The sequence below is a fragment of the Silene latifolia genome, chromosome 6 (assembly GCF_048544455.1).
Source record: "Silene latifolia isolate original U9 population chromosome 6, ASM4854445v1, whole genome shotgun sequence".
Lineage (NCBI taxonomy): Eukaryota > Viridiplantae > Streptophyta > Magnoliopsida > Caryophyllales > Caryophyllaceae > Silene > Silene latifolia.
In genome coordinates, this window is record NC_133531.1 from 105,555,225 (window position 1) to 105,576,362 (window position 21,138).

Consider the following 21,138-nt stretch of genomic DNA (forward strand, 5'->3'; position numbering starts at 1 on the left):
TTAAAAAAAAAACAGATTTTTTTTTTCTTTTTTTTTAATGCTCACAGCTTTGCAACCCTAAAAAACAAAAACAAAAAAAAAATTTTATGGCTTGCGGCCTATTGCACAAAAAAAAAAAGTTTGTTTTTTTTTCGAAAATTGACCCCTTTTATGAACAAATTTGTTTAATGTTGCTAACATAATAAGATTGGCATAATCATCAACTTTTAATTTTAATATAGATTCAAACTAGATGATTCAATTTAGCCTCTTAAAAAGAATATCCAAATTATGATTAAATCAATTATCAGAATATTTGATTCATCACAATTGATTTGAACATTATTAAATTTAATGAATCATGATTCTAAACAACAATTTAAAACCATGTATGCCAAAAACTATATAGCAAAACAAATGAACAAGATCAATCAAAAACGATTTCCATTTACATTTTAATTTAATTCTTATTAAATCGAAACATCTACAAATTTATCATATTATCACCTTAACAAAATAAAACAACAATATCAATAAATCAAATGGAAACAAAACATAAAAAAAAAAAACAAAAAAAGGTCTCGGCAATTTTTTTTTTATTCGGCCGAAATTTTTTTTCTAAATTTTTTTTTTGTTTAAATTCATTTATGAAAATCATATAAAAATAATTTCGTGGCCTATGCTCTGATACCACTTGTACGAAATATCGGTATACTTCATCAAGAAATTCGGATTATAACGAAATTATAATTATGAAATTGCTAGTCATAAACGAAATTGCATAAACAAAAGGAGTAGAGATTAGAATCAACCTTTAGTCCTAGCAATATGGCCTAAGAACAATATCGAGATCGATATTCTTCTAATCGTTGCACCCAAAATGCTATGAGAAATGCCTCTTTTCTTTCCTAGAATAGATCCCTAATTTCTTATGATTTTTAGGGTTTGTGTGATATGAGAATTAGGTCAAAAAAGAAGTCAAAAAAATGATCTTCTTTCCTCTTCTTTTAACCGTCCAAGAGAGTAAAAAATGGGAAGATATTTTTCTTCCTCTTTTCTCTCTTTGACCGAAAAACAACCAACCAAAATAAGGAGGAAATCTTCTTATTTTAGGTTGTTGTTAAAAATGTATAAAATGTGTATTATTTATCAATCGTCATTTATGTCGTCCTGTATTAATAAGTCCACACACTTAATACCGGTCCGTCATCATTTATCATGACAATATCGTATAATATATACATTAACTATAAATATCGCATATTTATAATTTGCTTATTAAATATAACCGTTTACGTTTAATTACGAATTAACATCTTAATTCGTTTAAGCTAATATTATATACAATAATTAAATATAACGGTTTATATTCAATTTACGAATTAACAATTAATTCGTCTCAGCTGGTATTATTTAATAGTATTAAATAATCGTCTCATCATCACATTGACTAACTTTTTACTCAAATACATGAACTAACATTTTAGTCATATAAGGCATCAATGTGATTATATTTTCATATAATCACATCTCCCAAACACATCCTTTAGGTGTGACTTTTAGGGACCAGTTGATCACCGCTATCAGTATGATAATAACGTCAAACTTCTAGCAAGCCAACCGTTATTAATAAACGTTAATCAACTGATAAAATACTAAGTATACCCTTGTGAACCTATAAGAGATTTATATATGTTATCACACTAAATGTGGAGGACACAAGCTCCAACAAACATCGCTCGCAAAAGGATCCAAGCTCCCACTACGAGATGATCACAAGTAGCTCTAAACAGATTTCAAACATTTTCAAGTTACCATGAAATAATAAATAACTTACAAACCAAAACAAAACATTTCCGTGCAATACCACAAAGCAAAGGAACACCTTCCTTTTGGAAGTAAAAACTTAAAGAGAAATCAATGTGAAAAGGGGTAATTACAAAAGCTCAAAGAAGAAGGAACTGGAGTTGAAATTGTAGATACCTCATTTCTACACCTCCCGCAAACCACCCGGTGATGATTGGGCCGCATGTTTGGTACGCGGAACGATTTATGACAGTACGTAAGTTTATCGTCAAGTGATCACTCAAACATTTATATCTACCTCTTAAATGTCATCTACGTGCCGTTTTGGCAGTAATTAGAGTACATTTGGAGTCCGGGCCTAAAACCGTCTTCATTTTCTGATAACCATTAAAATGCCGAGTCGGAATGTTCCGGATATTTCTATTCCATATTTTATAAATCTTTTAATCTTTGGTAAACAATTTCCCGAAATATTCACACAAAATATTAAGGAAAACCAAATTATTCCGTTATTCCATAAACTAAACACGGAAATCTTTCTTCCGCAGGAGGAAACCACTTGGGAATAGACGCAGCAGGTGCTGCGCCTCTTCCAAGAGACGCAGTGCCTGCTGCGCCTCTTCCCAAGTCCTTTTCTGCGTATTTTTCGTATCTTTTCATATCTTTTTGAGATTCACTTCCAAAGTTTCTCCGAAAAACCCTACTTCCTCCACGTGATTAGTATAAATAGAGACCTTCGGTCTCACATATTTCTCACGCGAGTGTCCGCCCTTCTCTTCTCCCTTTGCATTCTAGACCACGTTCTTACTTTTTGGCGCCTACGTGCTTGAACTTTCGACCACGTAAGCTCGGATCTTTCTGAGTACCAGCCTCGTTTTGCATGACCGACCAATTTGACCAACTCCACCATAATCAACTTTAATCAATCTTAATCGTTTTCCTCTTACGAGGGCACTTTCGTTACATTCGAGTCGAGCATCACTAATCATAAACTTAGTTCATCTCGTTTCGTCAAACATGTAAGTCTAGGGTGTAAATCTCTCTTTTATTTATTGTTATATATCTTTTGTAATCATATTGTAAGATTTATGTCGAAAATACAATTAAAACCTATTTCTAAAACCCCTTGCTTAAAACCCTTTTAACGAATTATCAGAGGACAACCGTCGAGAAAGGACGCAAAGAATCGCTGCGCCTCTTCTTGAAGGGACGCAGTACCTGCTGCGCCTCTTCGTGAGGCTGCCGCAGTTCCTGCTTCCTTTCTTCTTCCTTCGTCTTTTGTTCGTTCTTTTGTTTTTCACTTTGTTTTCGAATGTTCATTGTTTCATTAACACGACAATTTAAGCATGATAATTTTAACCTATAATTCATAATTCTTCATAATTAATTCATCTCATTAATTCCCGACTTAAATCCCAAGTAATTAATATTTGCGGGTTTTCGTCATTAAAGTCAAACCGGGTTGTAGAAATTCGATTCGTTCATATTGGGTTTCTGGAATTCAATCTTTGATATATTCTCACCTGTTTATTATCATATTCATCATTAGTCCATCATTAATTCATCGTATTTAACCTAATTAATTTGTTTAGTTCATTAATTTGCTCATTAATCTCTTTAATCTTGTAAATAATTCGTTCTAATTAGTTTCATCCATGTTTATTGCTTTTATGACCGTTAATCGCATGTAAATAATCTGATAATCACTTCCATCCGAGTAAATAATATTGATCAATCATTAAATTCACCAAGGAACATTAACGACTTGCAATTCCGGCTTCACAAACTAGAATCGAGCCAAAGGAAATGTACGCAGCGATCGGCTAGCGTCTCTCTTCAGGGCGCGGCTTCTGCTGCGCTGTTCTGGTTGACTTAAATCTCTCTGAATTCCCGTGCTGCCTTGACCTAATTTATTAGTTTACATATTTAATTAACTATTACTCGTATTATCGCCTAATAATCTGTTCGTTAATTTGTTTATACTTTCTTTTCCAAATTATTCGTTTTAGATGTATTTTCGACATAAATCATTAAACCCGATGTAATTATTGTAATTTTCATTATTGTATTTTCCTTTATTTTATTTATCATTGTGCTTTTTATCACTTGTATGCCTTCACATGTAATTGAACTTAATTCCTACTTTGACCCAAATGCATGCTAAATTACGTGTTCACCGACTTAGTTAATTCTCACATGCTAGGATTAATTTAATGGATGTTGCATTGCATGCATATAATCGACAATATATCAAGTATAGACGATTTTCCCTAATCATTAGTAGAGGCCGCTATCGAGGTGGGAGGGATTAGGTGTTCGATCAAAAGAGCTTCCTAATACGTACCCTCACCCCTTACTCCAGATCTCTGTGAACATCCGTGTTCATTGGCATCCACGAGAGTCATTCTAGATATAGAATGCTAAGGGTAACGAGTTCTTGGTGTTCATGTCACTACTTTGTGTCTTGACATGGCACGAGGTATTCAAACGGTTTCCAATTTCCCACAATAAATTGGTGGCGACTCCACAAATGCAAACGCTTGTTTCCCAAGCACCCCCGTGGCCCGTGTCCACAGAAATAAAGAACAAAAAGAGAGTAATGATAGATAAAACAGACAGAGGACAAAGATACAAAGGAACTTTTGGTCCGAAGGTTCAAATAAAAGAGGTATGGTTAACACGTGCAAGGATGACAAGGATAGGCGACTCCAAAACAAGTTTATCTACGCGAAGACGATACCTTAAGATAAAATAAATAAAACAGATAACCAGGTTCTTACAATTCTCGTACAATCATCACTTAAGGTAACAACGTCTCTTAACATCCTTCCATCATATCTCCAGAATACCTCAAGACCAACAAATCTCCATATAGTTGCCCCTTTTACAAACACTATACCCTCCTCAGATTATCAACTGATCTCAAAACCTTTAACTCTTAAGATCTTCAACTCTCAAGATCTTAAACTCTCAAGACATCCAACTCTCAAGTCCTTCCACTCTCAAAAACCTCATCTAATCACACTTAACTAATTCATCCATAATAATCTCTATACCCTAAAAAGATGAACACCACGATACATTACAGTCATTGTCAACATGTCCGTTCGCTAAGTCAACGCTAGAGTACTTTAACATTAACATCTCACAAGTCCATAAATAATGGTTTGTCTCTCTTAAACAATCCTTTAAACGTATGATGACCAATTAACTCCTTAACGAATAAATCATAAAATCTTTCATAACTCACTTACTGTCATTAACGATCCTTACTCCTCAAATATGATATTCCAATTAAAGATGAGCATACTCTCCAAAATTCCCAACATGCTCAATCTAACTCCACAGTAACATTCAATTCATTTCCATTACTCTACTCTCGATCCATAAATAATTCGCATAACTTTTCCCTTAACACAAGACAAAAATCCAATTTCCCACAATAAATTGGTGGCGACTCCACAAATGCAAACGCTTGTTTCCCAAGCGCCCCCGTGGCCTGTGTCCACAGTTTGGCGACTCCACTGGGGATAATACACTTACGTGTAGCCAAAAGGGTGAAACTTGAACAAGGTTAGGGAATATTTGTACAAGACAATTGTCGGTTTTCATAACTCGGTCTTCTTAGATCGTTTATTCGGCTTTCCTAGGCCCAACCCAACCCATTCGACCAATTGTCCCGTCTAGACGGTCCTAATTCTTATTTGGGCCTAAGGATGGGTAGTGATTGATGTCATCCATACCATGGTACTTACTCTTGTTTGTATCAAGAACTTTCACTACTTGAGGAAATGGACTAGGAATCGGCCTTACTCTTGTTTGGTACGAGCCTCTCCACAGAATTCGGGTTTGAATGTTCGGTATGGCAACCCACCCTTTAAACCAAAACCCTTCTAAATGCACTCAGCATCCCGTTATAATGCTTGTATATTGTTTGTACCATACGTGATCACCCTTTTCTAAACAAAACCATGACGAATTTTGTAAAATTCAAAATCCTTCTTTAACATGTAAAATTTCGAACTTGGGCCTAATGTTAGCGCAAAACAAGCCGAAACTCTGTCCAAATATCGAGTCAAAATTCGGGCCTCAAAACCCACTTCAAAACCTCACTTCGAGTCCACTCCTACAACTACACTAAAGTTGACTAGGACCAACATTTTTCAAACTTTGTCATTTCCTCAAAGCTCACTGACACAAGTGGCACACTCCCACTTCACGAGTCCAAACATTTCTTTTCAAGTAAGTGTGCTAGAGTGGTTGATCGTGTTTTGATTCATCGTCGGTCTCTTATTCAGTTTTCAAGATGCCTGGAACAAGCGATGTGAACTCCAATCAACTCCAGGATAGTAATGATCAAATCCTAACCGCGCTAGCTCGTCTCCATGTTACTCAAAACCAAGTGCATGATCTCCTTGACACCATTGAGGGCCGAATATATGCCGTGGAAATGAGGATGCCTCCTCGAGAAAGTGAAATCGTTGATGACTTCATGAATGACTTCGGGGATGAAAACCCTCCCATGGGTATGATTGCAGCTGAGAAACGACTCCAATACTTAGAGGAGCAATTGATGTATCTTAAAGGGGATGCCATTTATAGGGAGAATAATCTCAAGTATGAGGCCGTGAGTTCCAAGTTGCCAACCAACTTCAACATGACGGATATCCCTAAATTCAAGGGGCATGAAAACCCTTTGAACCATATCCGTGCCTTCAAGGATTACATGTCTATCAAAGGCATTAAACCCGAGATTTTCTTAAGGATCTTTCCTTCATCTCTTGACACCATCCCAAAACAATGGTTCTATTCGCTAGATCACAAGAAAATCGCTACTTGGGACGATGCCGCAATCGAGTTTGCTAAACAATATGCGGATAATGCTGAAATCCAAGTCAACATGCGCACCTTAGAGGTTCTTACCCAGAATGACAAAGAAGATCCTAAATCATCAATGTTATTATTATCTTCACACACTCTACAACCACAAAGATCATATCAGTCTCTAACCATCGCAACCCAAAAAGATCATTAAACCAACATCTAGTCCTTATATACAAACACTCATCCAACTACCTTTAACCATTTTTCCAAACATATACGATCTCTCATAATCTGTATAAACTTATTACTATTACTCCAAATCCACATAACCTTTTATAAATACTCCAATTCTAGTTTACCTTTCATCATAAGATAAACATTAACCAAAACCGACACAGATATTCTCAAAACAAAGAGTATCTTTCGAATGGGAAAACTCCTTCACTCACAAGTGCCATTATAATCACTCTTACTCTAATATCCTCAAAGCGAGTAGTGCTTACTAGCAATCACAACTCTTAAGCTCAAAAAGGCTTCAACAAATCTCGATGATTCTCGGTATATATACAAAGATCCAAAGTCATCAATCTCAAACCTCAAAATTCGACTAAACTGTCAAAATTCTATCCAACCTCAATCTCATGACAAAATCATTCGTTGCACTCGCTAGACCAAGTCATTTCCTTTGAACACTCACGAACACGACATTACTATGCACCCAATAATCATGCACCATAGGTTAAGCTAGTACCTATTGTACCACAACACACTTATCATCAATGCATCTCGATCAACGCATATATAATAATATCACCATATAAATCTTATCACATGTGCTCATATAACAACAACGCTTATAACCTCAATTTGTAGTCACGGTCTACTATCCATGAACATCATCTCAATGTCACAAATCCACCACAAGACTGCATAAATCTATGTCCTTCAAATAAACACTCATACTCTTAAATGAAACATCTTTAACCCCAGATAGAACAAACAAACATCTATATATACTCAAAGTAAAAACATCCTCAAAACTTCCTAAGCTCAGTATCCATTAATAATCCTTCCCACAACTCTATACGTTGTCCCACTTCATACTCACATACAACTTTGTCATTATGTTATCAACCTCAAATAACCAAACATCAAACTTAAGGTATCTAACATTGTAGGAAATATCGGTATACTTCATCAAGAAATTCGGATGATAACGAAATTATAATTATGAAATTGCTAGTCATAAATGAAATTGCATAAACAAAAGGAGTAGAGATTAGAATCAACCTTTGGTCCTAACAATATGGCCTAAGAACAATATCGAGATCGATATTCTCCTAATCGTTGCACCCAAAATGCATGAGAAGTGCCTCTTTTCTTTGCTAGAATAGATCCCTAATTTCTTATGATTTTTAGGGTTTGTGTGATATGAGAATTAGGTCAAAAAAGAAGTCAAGAAAATGATCTTCTTTCCTCTTCTTTTAACCGTCCAAGAGAGTAAAAAATGGGAAGATATTTTTCTTCCTCTTTTCTCTCTTTGACCGAAAAACAACCAACCAAAATAAGGAGGAAATCTTCTTATTTTAGGTTGTTGTTAAAAATGTATAAAATGTGTATTATTTATCAATCGTCATTTATGTCGTCCTGTATTAGTAAGTCCACACACTTAATACCGGTCCGTCATCATTTATCATGACAATATCGTATAATATATACATTAACTATAAATATCGCATATTTATAATTTGCTTATTAAATATAACCGTTTACGTTTAATTACGAATTAACATCTTAATTCGTTTAAGCTAACATTATATACAATAATTAAATATAACGGTTTATATTCAATTTACGAATTAACAATTAATTCGTCTCAGCTGGTATTATTTAATAGTATTAAATAATCATCTCATCATCACATTGACTAACTTTTTAGTCAAATACATGAACTAACCTTTTAGTCATATAAGACATCAATGTGATTATATTTTCATATAATCACATCTCCCAAACACATCCTTTAGGTGTGACTTTTAGGGACCAGTTGATCACCGCCATCAGTATGATAATAACGTCAAACTTCTAGCAAGCCAACCGTTATTAATAAACGTTAATCAACTGATAAAATACTAAGTATACCCTTGTGAACCTATAAGAGATTTATATATGTTATCACACTAACTGTGGAGGACACAAGCTCCAACAAACTCCCACTTGTCCTCACAAGTGTATGTGCGATAACCGATTCTCATATCCTAAAATTTCTCCCACTCAATGTAAAACAATTTTCAAAATCCGTATTCACAAAGGTCGTATTTTACAAGTGATCAATATTAAGAGTGGTTTTCCCGACTAGAGAGTAACTTAACTGATAAACGAATCATCATTCAAGCATGGCCATGCATTTCGATTTAACTCCTCGAGTGGCCCGGAGAAATGACTAAACCTGATAAAGGTTGGATATTTTCTTCAACTCGAATCCTGCAGATATAAGCACGAGATGAAATGACCCGGAAAAATCAGCTTAGCCTCCTGTTACGGTCGACCATGAGAAAAAAACCAAAGTCACCCAAAAACTGCCTTAATCTAAGAAGACAGTTGATAGTCAAAAGAATCGACTCTAGGAACACAATGGACGTCCAATCCACGACCTGGCACCGAATGTTTTTAAACATTTAGGACTCTATTACGTTGTCACAATGTCCTACGAGGTATCGTTATAACTCGCATCTGTGATCGATCAACCAACCGTTTGACTTATGGCTTGTTGAATCCACCATCAATCAACTTCACAATATAATAGCCAGAGTTATCAGCTCATGTAGGCGATTACGGACCAAAACAAATATAATGTAATTCAATTCACTTTGTGGCGTTCAATGTTGTCGTACAATCCACATGAAAAACAAAATATGAAAAACGATGAAGTTATAAATAGCATATGAAAAAGAAAAAGTATCAAATCCATAAGCAACTAGTACAACTCAGGAACACGTTTAATTCCCATGGAAATAACGTGCCCTTCATGCTTATCATATTTCAATGGTTTAGTGAGAGGGTCCGCGATGTTGTCATTCGAAGCAATCTTGTCAATCACTATCTCCTCTTACTCCACGTAATCACGGATCAAGTGAGCCTTCCGATGTACATGTCTAGACTTGTTGCTAGACTTAGGCTCCTTAGCCTGGAAGATGGCACCTCTATTGTCACAATAGATAGTGATTGGGTCATTTGAACTAGGAACTATGGTTAGTCCTTGTAAGAATTGACGCATCCATATAGCTTCCTTTCACGCTTCAAGCGGCATAGTACTTGATTCGAGTAGTAGAATCTGCTACAACATCCTGTTTGGAACTCTTCCAATTGACCGCAACACCATTAAGAGTAAAAACAAATCCAGACTGATATTTCGAATCATCTTGATCCGTTTGGAAGCTAGCATCTGCGTAACCGATTGCACATAGCTTAGTATCTCCTCCATAAGTCAATACCCAATCCTTAGTCCTCCGTAGGTACTTAAGGGGGTTTTTAACAGCTATCCAGTGTGTTTCACCTGGATTGCCTTGGTACCGACTTGTCATACTCAATGCATATGCCACGTCTGGACGTGTGCATATCATGGCATACATGATTGATCCTATGGCTGATGCATAAGGAACACGACTCATGCGCTCGACCCCTTCAGGTGTCGTGGGTGACTGAGGCTTGCTCAAATGCATCCCAGACGTCATTGGAAGGTTCCCCTTCTTGGAGTTGGTCATGCTGAACCTTTCAAGAATCTTATCTAAATAAGACTCCTGACTCAGTGATAACATCCGTCGTGATCTATCTCGATAGATACGGATTCCCAATATGCGTTGTGCCTCACCCAGATCTTTCATCTGGAAATGGTTCTTCAACCATCCTTTTACCGAAGATAAGAGAGGAATGTCATTTCCAATCAAGAGTATGTCATCGACATACAATATCAAGAAAACAATCTTGCTCCCACTTGACTTGACATATAAGCATGGTTCCTCGACCGATCGAGTGAAACCATACTCTTTTATCACCTGGTCGAAACGATGATTCCAACTCCGAGAAGCTTGCTTAAGTCCATAAATGGAACGCTTAAGCTTGCACACTTTCTTAGGTTTTCAGGATCTATGAAACCTTCGGGTTGTACCATGTACAATTCCTCCTCCAAATAACCGTTTAAGAAGGCGGTTTTCACATCCATTTGCCAAATTTCATAGTCATGAAAAGCGGCAATCGCTAAGATTATCCGAATGGAACGCAGCATAACTACGGGTGCAAAAATTTCATCATAATGCAATCCATGCACTTGAGTGAAACCTTTTGCCACTAGTCGTGCTTTATAGGTATCTGGTTGCCCGTCTACGCACGAATGCTTTATTTTGTAAAGCCATTTGCCAAGAGGTCGTACCTTGTTAGGTAAATCAACAAGATCCCATACGTCATTCTCATACATGGAGTCCATCTCGGATTGCATGGCTTCAAGCCATAGCTTAGAGTCGGAACAGGTCATGGCACCTTTATAGGTAGCGGGTTCATTACTCTCTAGGAGCAAAACGTCATTTTCCTCGACCATACCAATGTATCTGTCTGGAGGATTAGAGACTCTACCCGACCTCCTAGGTTCCTGAGGAATATTAACCGTATCATTAGTTGAAGGAACAACTTCCTCCATCTGTACCTCGGTTGTTGGTTCTTGAATCTCCGACAGCTCGAAGGTTCTATTACTTGACTTGTTCTCGAGAAATTCTTTCTCTAAGAACTTCGCACTAGCCACAACAAAAACTCGATGTTCGGTAGGCAAATAGAAGTAATGACCAAACATTCCTTTTGGATAACCAATAAAGTATGTCTTGACCGATCGCGGGCCGAGCTTATCCTCGTGTCTCCACTTGACATAAGCCTCGCATCCCCAAACCCGAATAAAGGACAAGTTAGGGACCGTTCCCTTCCACATTTCATATGGAGTCTTGTCGACAGCTTTAGACGGACTTCGGTTAAGTATAAGAGCAGTTGACAAAAAGAGAAAAATCCCATAATGAATCAGGTACTACCGTGTGACTCATCATGGATCGAACCATATCAAGTAGTGTTTGATTTCTCCGTTCGGACACACCATTTAATTGAGGTGTTCCAGGTGCAGTTAACTATAAAACTATTCCACAGTCTTTAAGGTGTTGATCAAACTCATTTGAAAGATATTCGCCACCCCAATCTGAACGGAGTGCTTTAACCTTTCTTCCCAGTTGGTTCTCAACCTTATTCTGGTATTCCTTGAATTTTTCAAAAGACTCACTTTTATGCTTCATTAAGTAGACATATCCGTATCTACTCAAATCGTCCGTGAAAGTGATAAAATATCTATAGCCATCTCTAGCGGTGATTGACATAGGTCCACATACATCAGTATGTATGAGTCCTAATAGGTCATTAGCGCGCATTCCAACACCTTTGAAGGAAATTAGAGTCATTTTGCCGATAAGACATGATTCACACGTGCCAAATGATGAGAAATCAAATGTGGAGATAGTTCCACTTTCAATGAGTTTCTTTACACGTTTTTCATTTATGTGTCCCATTCGACAATGCCATATATAAGTTTGATCTTTGTCACCAACCTTTAATTTCTTATTATTCACATGTAATATCTCTGTGGTTTGATCTAAGATATAAATTCCATTCATGGAAACTGCTTTGTCATAAACCATTTCATTAAAAGAGAAAATACAGCTATTGTCCTTTATTGAAAATGAAAAACCGTCTTTATCAAGTACGGAAACAGAAATAATATTCTTAGATAAACTGGGTACATAGTAACAGTTATATAAATATAACTCAAAACTACTTGGGAGTTGGATTACGTATGTTCCCATCGAGACTGCAGCAACTCGTGCTCCATTCCCGACTCGCAGGTCCACATCACCCTTTGCGAGAGGTTTGATGTTTTTTAGGCCCTGCAAATGATTATACAGATGAGAACCACAACCAGTATCAAGTACCCAAGTTCCGAAACTTACATGGTTAATCTCAATCATATGAATATAAGATGACATACCAACAGGAGTGATGCGGCCTGCTTTTATGTCCTCACGGTACACGGGACAGTTCCTCCTCCAATGCCCAGTCTTGTGACAATGGTGGCACTCAACGTTACCGTCCTTGCTCTTTGCCTTGCCTAGTGAGCCACTAGTCTCACCAGGCCCACTCTTACCATTTCCTGACTTTTTAAACTTTGGCTTTCCTACAGTTAGGTCGCCGTGAGCTTTGCCCTTACCCTTATTCTTGTTGGAAATCATGAGAACATCTTGCTTCATGCTCCCACTCAATTTCATATCCTTCTCGGTCTTTACGAGAAGTGAGTGTAGCTCATGAGGACTTTTCTTCATGTCATTCATGTAGTAATTTGCCCTGAAAAGGGCAAAACCATCATGAAGTGAATGAAGCATACGGTCAATTACTATGCTCTCACTGATTTTGCAATCAAGTGCCTCCAGTTTCTCGACATTCTCAATCATGTTAAGAATGTGTGGGCTAACCGGTTGGCCCTTCTGGAGTTTTGCATCAAAGAAGCGACAGGTATGCTCATAAGTAACGATTCTCGGTGCTTTTGAGAATTCATTAGTGAGCGTGGTGAAAATCTTGTTTGCACCTTGGGCAATGAAGCGTCTTTGCAAATTGGTTTCCATTGCAAAAATGAGTACGTTCTTTATCGCACCCGCTTCCATAACGAAGTCACTATAAGCAATTGACTCGTTAGCTCTTGCATTGGGGCCTGGTTTGGCGGTATTGGCTCGATTAAGTACTTGAGCTTACACGTCGAATGGCAACATTCCGTAATGATGCCTCCCAGTCCGCAAAGTTGGACCCGTCATTCTTCAGTCGTGTGGACTGATTCATGTGGTCCATGAAAGTTTTGAGCCAGGACTCGCGTGCAAGTGTGGCACTTGGCATAGGGATTTCGTTATTTCCAGCCATTTGTTGTAAGCGATTATCAATATAAAACGAATTCTACACTGCGAAAAGAAGAATAAAAACATAATAAGCATACTCATCGTTATGATTTAAGTCTAATGCAAAACTGTTATAAGCGAAGATTCAAGCATTTATACAATTGACCTCCCTCAAGAATTATATAAATGATCCCAAGACTCAATTATCTATAAATTGATAAGCCAACCTCTTAGCTAATTCTACTGTTAGAATTCTTGGTTGATAAATTTCTGTAAATTCTATCTATAGTCCATCATAATCACGAGAAACTCTTTGGATTATAATGTTGAGGTAAAATAAGTCAACACAAACTACTTACCCAGCGTAGAAGGGGTCACATGGAGAATAAGGTCCTATATGCCTACCGACGAAGAAGGGATTCATAGTTGTTTGCCCTTATAAAGACTAGTCTCAATTTTAGTTTTAGAGGAAGATCCCATCAACTTTATTTTAATTCATTTTAAGTGAACTAATATCTAGCATGCGAGAATGAATAAACTAAGATGATGGCTTAAAAGGTGTGACATTTTTATGTCCATGAAACTAACATTCAAACTATATGAGTCAATTTTCATGCATATAAGTAGTATGTGGTTTGGTTTAGGCGGAATATGATGCACTAACTATCATGTGAAGAAAAGCAACAAGAATGGAAAAACGTAAAACAAAAACAAAGTCCTAGTGTGGCCTATCTACCAAAATGAACATAAATACAACTTTGGAATCCTTCCTAGGACCCGAGAAGCTTGTCTTGATGTTCCATCTTGGTCCATGTAGCGGGAGTGAGTAATCCAATCTCCATCTTTAGTCTTCTCAAAATTACAATAAAATTAAAAAATAAACCTACTTACATTCTAATTTCAAAAACATAATACTAAAGAAAACCAAAGGAGATTCGAGATCTCAAAATTACATAAAAATTACGTTTCCATCATTACGAAAACATAATTAACTAAGGCCACACTAGGTATTACAAATTACAACCGATTGCAAAAATACGTAAATTAAACCATTCAACAATTCATACAACTAAATAAAATGCATCAACTATAAATTACTCATTCAAGACATAATTCCTTAATTATGTAGAGTAATTTATCCAAACCACCTATTTTATAATTATCAAAATTATGTGACAATTCCTCAATTACTCACAATAATTCCAATGTTAATTCACATTAACCAGTGATATGAATTAATCCAACATTATTTTAAACCTCTTTAAAATAATTGGGTATCTAAAATTTGTGAACTTTTTCACAACAAACAATCATACATTATAAATTTAATGTACAATTAATTATTGGCCAAAATGAACAATTTTTTTTTTTTTTTTTTTTTTTTTTTTTTTTTTAACATTGCACTCGGCATTTAAAAAAAAACAGATTTTTTTTTTCTTTTTTTTTAATGCTCACAGCTTTGCAACCCTAAAAAACAAAAACAAAAAAAAAATTTTATGGCTTGCGGCCTATTGCACAAAAAAAAAGTTTGTTTTTTTTTCGAAAATTGACCCCTTTTATGAACAAATTTGTTTAATGTTGCTAACATAATAAGATTGGCATAATCATCAACTTTTAATTTTAATATAGATTCAAACTAGATGATTCAATTTAGCCTCTTAAAAAGAATATCCAAATTATGATTAAATCAATTATCAGAATATTTGATTCATCACAATTGATTTGAACATTATTAAATTTAATGAATCATGATTCTAAACAACAATTTAAAACCATGTATGCCAAAAACTATATAGCAAAACAAATGAACAAGATCAATCAAAAACGATTTCCATTTACATTTTAATTTAATTCTTATTAAATCGAAACATCTACAAATTTATCATATTATCACCTTAACAAAATAAAACAACAATATCAATAAATCAAATGGAAACAAAACATAAAAAAAAAAAACAAAAAAAAAAAAAAGGTCTCGGCAATTTTTTTTTTATTCGTAAAATTTTTTCTAAATTTTTTTTTTGTTTAAATTCATTTATGAAAATCATATAAAAATAATTTCGTGGCCTATGCTCTGATACCACTTGTACGAAATATCGGTATACTTCATCAAGAAATTCGGATTATAACGAAATTATAATTATGAAATTGCTAGTCATAAACGAAATTGCATAAACAAAAGGAGTAGAGATTAGAATCAACCTTTAGTCCTAGCAATATGGCCTAAGAACAATATCGAGATCGATATTCTTCTAATCGTTGCACCCAAAATGCTATGAGAAATGCCTCTTTTCTTTCCTAGAATAGATCCCTAATTTCTTATGATTTTTAGGGTTTGTGTGATATGAGAATTAGGTCAAAAAAGAAGTCAAAAAAATGATCTTCTTTCCTCTTCTTTTAACCGTCCAAGAGAGTAAAAAATGGGAAGATATTTTTCTTCCTCTTTTCTCTCTTTGACCGAAAAACAACCAACCAAAATAAGGAGGAAATCTTCTTATTTTAGGTTGTTGTTAAAAATGTATAAAATGTGTATTATTTATCAATCGTCATTTATGTCGTCCTGTATTAATAAGTCCACACACTTAATACCGGTCCGTCATCATTTATCATGACAATATCGTATAATATATACATTAACTATAAATATCGCATATTTATAATTTGCTTATTAAATATAACCGTTTACGTTTAATTACGAATTAACATCTTAATTCGTTTAAGCTAATATTATATACAATAATTAAATATAACGGTTTATATTCAATTTACGAATTAACAATTAATTCGTCTCAGCTGGTATTATTTAATAGTATTAAATAATCGTCTCATCATCACATTGACTAACTTTTTACTCAAATACATGAACTAACATTTTAGTCATATAAGGCATCAATGTGATTATATTTTCATATAATCACATCTCCCAAACACATCCTTTAGGTGTGACTTTTAGGGACCAGTTGATCACCGCTATCAGTATGATAATAACGTCAAACTTCTAGCAAGCCAACCGTTATTAATAAACGTTAATCAACTGATAAAATACTAAGTATACCCTTGTGAACCTATAAGAGATTTATATATGTTATCACACTAAATGTGGAGGACACAAGCTCCAACAAACATCGCTCGCAAAAGGATCCAAGCTCCCACTACGAGATGATCACAAGTAGCTCTAAACAGATTTCAAACATTTTCAAGTTACCATGAAATAATAAATAACTTACAAACCAAAACAAAACATTTCCGTGCAATACCACAAAGCAAAGGAACACCTTCCTTTTGGAAGTAAAAACTTAAAGAGAAATCAATGTGAAAAGGGGTAATTACAAAAGCTCAAAGAAGAAGGAACTGGAGTTGAAATTGTAGATACCTCATTTCTACACCTCCCGCAAACCACCCGGTGATGATTGGGCCGCATGTTTGGTACGCGGAACGATTTATGACAGTACGTAAGTTTATCGTCAAGTGATCACTCAAACATTTATATCTACCTCTTAAATGTCATCTACGTGCCGTTTTGGCAGTAATTAGAGTACATTTGGAGTCCGGGCCTAAAACCGTCTTCATTTTCTGATAACCATTAAAATGCCGAGTCGGAATGTTCCGGATATTTCTATTCCATATTTTATAAATCTTTTAATCTTTGGTAAACAATTTCCCGAAATATTCACACAAAATATTAAGGAAAACCAAATTATTCCGTTATTCCATAAACTAAACACGGAAATCTTTCTTCCGCAGGAGGAAACCACTTGGGAATAGACGCAGCAGGTGCTGCGCCTCTTCCAAGAGACGCAGTGCCTGCTGCGCCTCTTCCCAAGTCCTTTTCTGCGTATTTTTCGTATCTTTTCATATCTTTTTGAGATTCACTTCCAAAGTTTCTCCGAAAAACCCTACTTCCTCCACGTGATTAGTATAAATAGAGACCTTCGGTCTCACATATTTCTCACGCGAGTGTCCACCCTTCTCTTCTCCCTTTGCATTCTAGACCACGTTCTTATTTTTTTGGCGTCTACGTGCTTGAACTTTCGACCACGTAAGCTCGGATCTTTCTGAGTACCAGCCTCGTTTTGCATGACCGACCAATTTGACCAACTCCACCATAATCAACTTTAATCAATCTTAATCGTTTTCCTCTTACGAGGGCACTTTCGTTACATTCGAGTCGAGCATCACTAATCATAAACTTAGTTCATCTCGTTTCGTCAAACATGTAAGTCTAGGGTGTAAATCTCTCTTTTATTTATTGTTATATATCTTTTGTAATCATATTGTAAGATTTATGTCGAAAATACAATTAAAACCTATTTCTAAAACCCCTTGCTTAAAACCCTTTTAACGAATTATCAGAGGACAACCGTCGAGAAAGGACGCAGCAACTGCTGCGCCTCTTCGAAGGGACGCAGTACCTGCTGCGCCTCTTCGTGAGGGCCGCCAGCTTCTCGCTTCCTTTCTTCTTCCTTCGCTTTTTGTTCGTTCTTTTGTTTTTCACTTTGTTTTCGAATGTTCATTGTTTCATTAACACGACAATTTAAGCATGATAATTTTAACCTATAATTCATAATTCTTCATAATTAATTCATCTCATTAATTCCCGACTTAAATCCCAAGTAATTAATATTTGCGGGTTTTCGTCATTAAAGTCAAACCGGGTTGTAGAAATTCGATTCGTTCATATTGGGTTTCTGGAATTCAATCTTTGATATATTCTCACCTGTTTATTATCATATTCATCATTAGTCCATCATTAATTCATCGTATTTAACCTAATTAATTTGTTTAGTTCATTAATTTGCTCATTAATCTCTTTAATCTTGTAAATAATTCGTTCTAATTAGTTTCATCCATGTTTATTGCTTTTATGACCGTTAATCGCATGTAAATAATCTGATAATCACTTCCATCCGAGTAAATAATATTGATCAATCATTAAATTCACCAAGGAACATTAACGACTTGCAATTCCGGCTTCACAGCTAGAACTGAGCCAAGGAACAGACGCAGCGACTGCTGCGTCTCTTCCAGAGGGCGCAGCTCTGCTGCGCCTGTTCCTGGTTGACTTCTGTCTCTGAATTCCCGTGCTGCCTTGACCTAATTTATTAGTTTACATATTTAATTAACTATTACTCGTATTATCGCCTAATAATCTGTTCGTTAATTTGTTTATACTTTCTTTTCCAAATTATTCGTTTTAGATGTATTTTCGACATAAATCATTAAACCCGATGTAATTATTGTAATTTTCATTATTGTATTTTCCTTTATTTTATTTATCATTGTGCTTTTTATCACTTGTATGCCTTCACATGTAATTGAACTTAATTCCTACTTTGACCCAAATGCATGCTAAATTACGTGTTCACCGACTTAGTTAATTCTCACATGCTAGGATTAATTTAATGGATGTTGCATTGCATGCATATAATCGACAATATATCAAGTATAGACGATTTTCCCTAATCATTAGTAGAGGCCGCTATCGAGGTGGGAGGGATTAGGTGTTCGATCAAAAGAGCTTCCTAATACGTACCCTCACCCCTTACTCCAGATCTCTGTGAACATCCGTGTTCATTGGCATCCACGAGAGTCATTCTAGATATAGAATGCTAAGGGTAACGAGTTCTTGGTGTTCATGTCACTACTTTGTGTCTTGACATGGCACGAGGTATTCAAACGGTTTCCAATTTCCCACAATAAATTGGTGGCGACTCCACAAATGCAAACGCTTGTTTCCCAAGCACCCCCGTGGCCCGTGTCCACAGAAATAAAGAACAAAAAGAGAGTAATGATAGATAAAACAGACAGAGGACAAAGATACAAAGGAACTTTTGGTCCGAAGGTTCAAATAAAAGAGGTATGGTTAACACGTGCAAGGATGACAAGGATAGACGACTCCAAAACAAGTTTATCTACGCGAAGACGATACCTTAAGATAAAATAAATAAAACAGATAACCAGGTTCTTACAATTCTCGTACAATCATCACTTAAGGTAACAACGTCTCTTAACATCCTTCCATCATATCTCCAGAATACCTCAAGACCAACAAATCTCCATATAGTTGCCCCTTTTACAAACACTATACCCTCCTCAGATTATCAACTGATCTCAAAACCTTTAACTCTTAAGATCTTCAACTCTCAAGATCTTAAACTCTCAAGACATCCAACTCTCAAGTCCTTCCACTCTCAAAAACCTCATCTAATCACACTTAACTAATTCATCCATAATAATCTCTATACCCTAAAAAGATGAACACCACGATACATTACAGTCATTGTCAACATGTCCGTTCGCTAAGTCAACGCTAGAGTACTTTAACATTAACATCTCACAAGTCCATAAATAATGGTTTGTCTCTCTTAAACAATCCTTTAAACGTATGATGACCAATTAACTCCTTAACGAATAAATCATAAAATCTTTCATAACTCACTTACTGTCATTAACGATCCTTACTCCTCAAATATGATATTCCAATTAAAGATGAGCATACTCTCCAAAATTCCCAACATGCTCAATCTAACTCCACAATAACATTCAATTCATTTCCATTACTCTACTCTCGATCCATAAATAATTCGCATAACTTTTCCCTTAACACAAGACAAAAATCCAATTTCCCACAATAAATTGGTGGCGACTCCACAAATGCAAACGCTTGTTTCCCAAGCGCCCCGTGGCCCGTGTCCACGCTTTGGCGACTCCACTGGGATAATACACTTACGTGTAGCCAAAAGGGTGAAACTTGAACAAGGTTAGGGAATATTTGTACAAGACAATTGTCGGTTTTCATAACTCGGTCTTCTTAGATCGTTTATTCGGCTTTCCTAGGCCCAACCCAACCCATTCGACCAATTGTCCCGTCTAGACGGTCCTAATTCTTATTTGGGCCTAAGGATGGGTAGTGATTGATGTCATCCATACCATGGTACTTACTCTTGTTTGTATCAAGAACTTTCACTACTTGAGGAAATGGACTAGGAATCGGCCTTACTCTTGTTTGGTACGAGCCTCTCCACAGAATTCGGGTTTGAATGTTCGGTATGGCAACCCACCCTTTAAACCAAAACCCTTCTAAATGCACTCAGCATCCCGTTATAATGCTTGTATATTGTTTGTACCATACGTGATCACCCTTTTCTAAACAAAACCATGACGAATTTTGTAAAATTCAAAATCCTTCTTTAACATGTAAAATTTCGAACTTGGGCCTAATGTTAGCGCAAAACAAGCCGAAACTCTGTCCAAATATCGAGTCAAAATTCGGGCCTCAAAACCCACTTCAAAACCTCACTTCGAGTCCACTCCTACAACTACACTAAAGTTGACTAGGACCAACATTTTTCAAACTTTGTCATTTCCTCAAAGCTCACGACACAAGTGGCACACTCCCACTTCACGAGTCCAAACATTTCTTTTCAAGTAAGTGTGCTAGAGTGGTTGATCGTGTTTTGATTCATCGTCGGTCTCTTATTCAGTTTTCAAGATGCCTGGAACAAGCGATGTGAACTCCAATCAACTCCAGGATAGTAATGATCAAATCCTAACCGCGCTA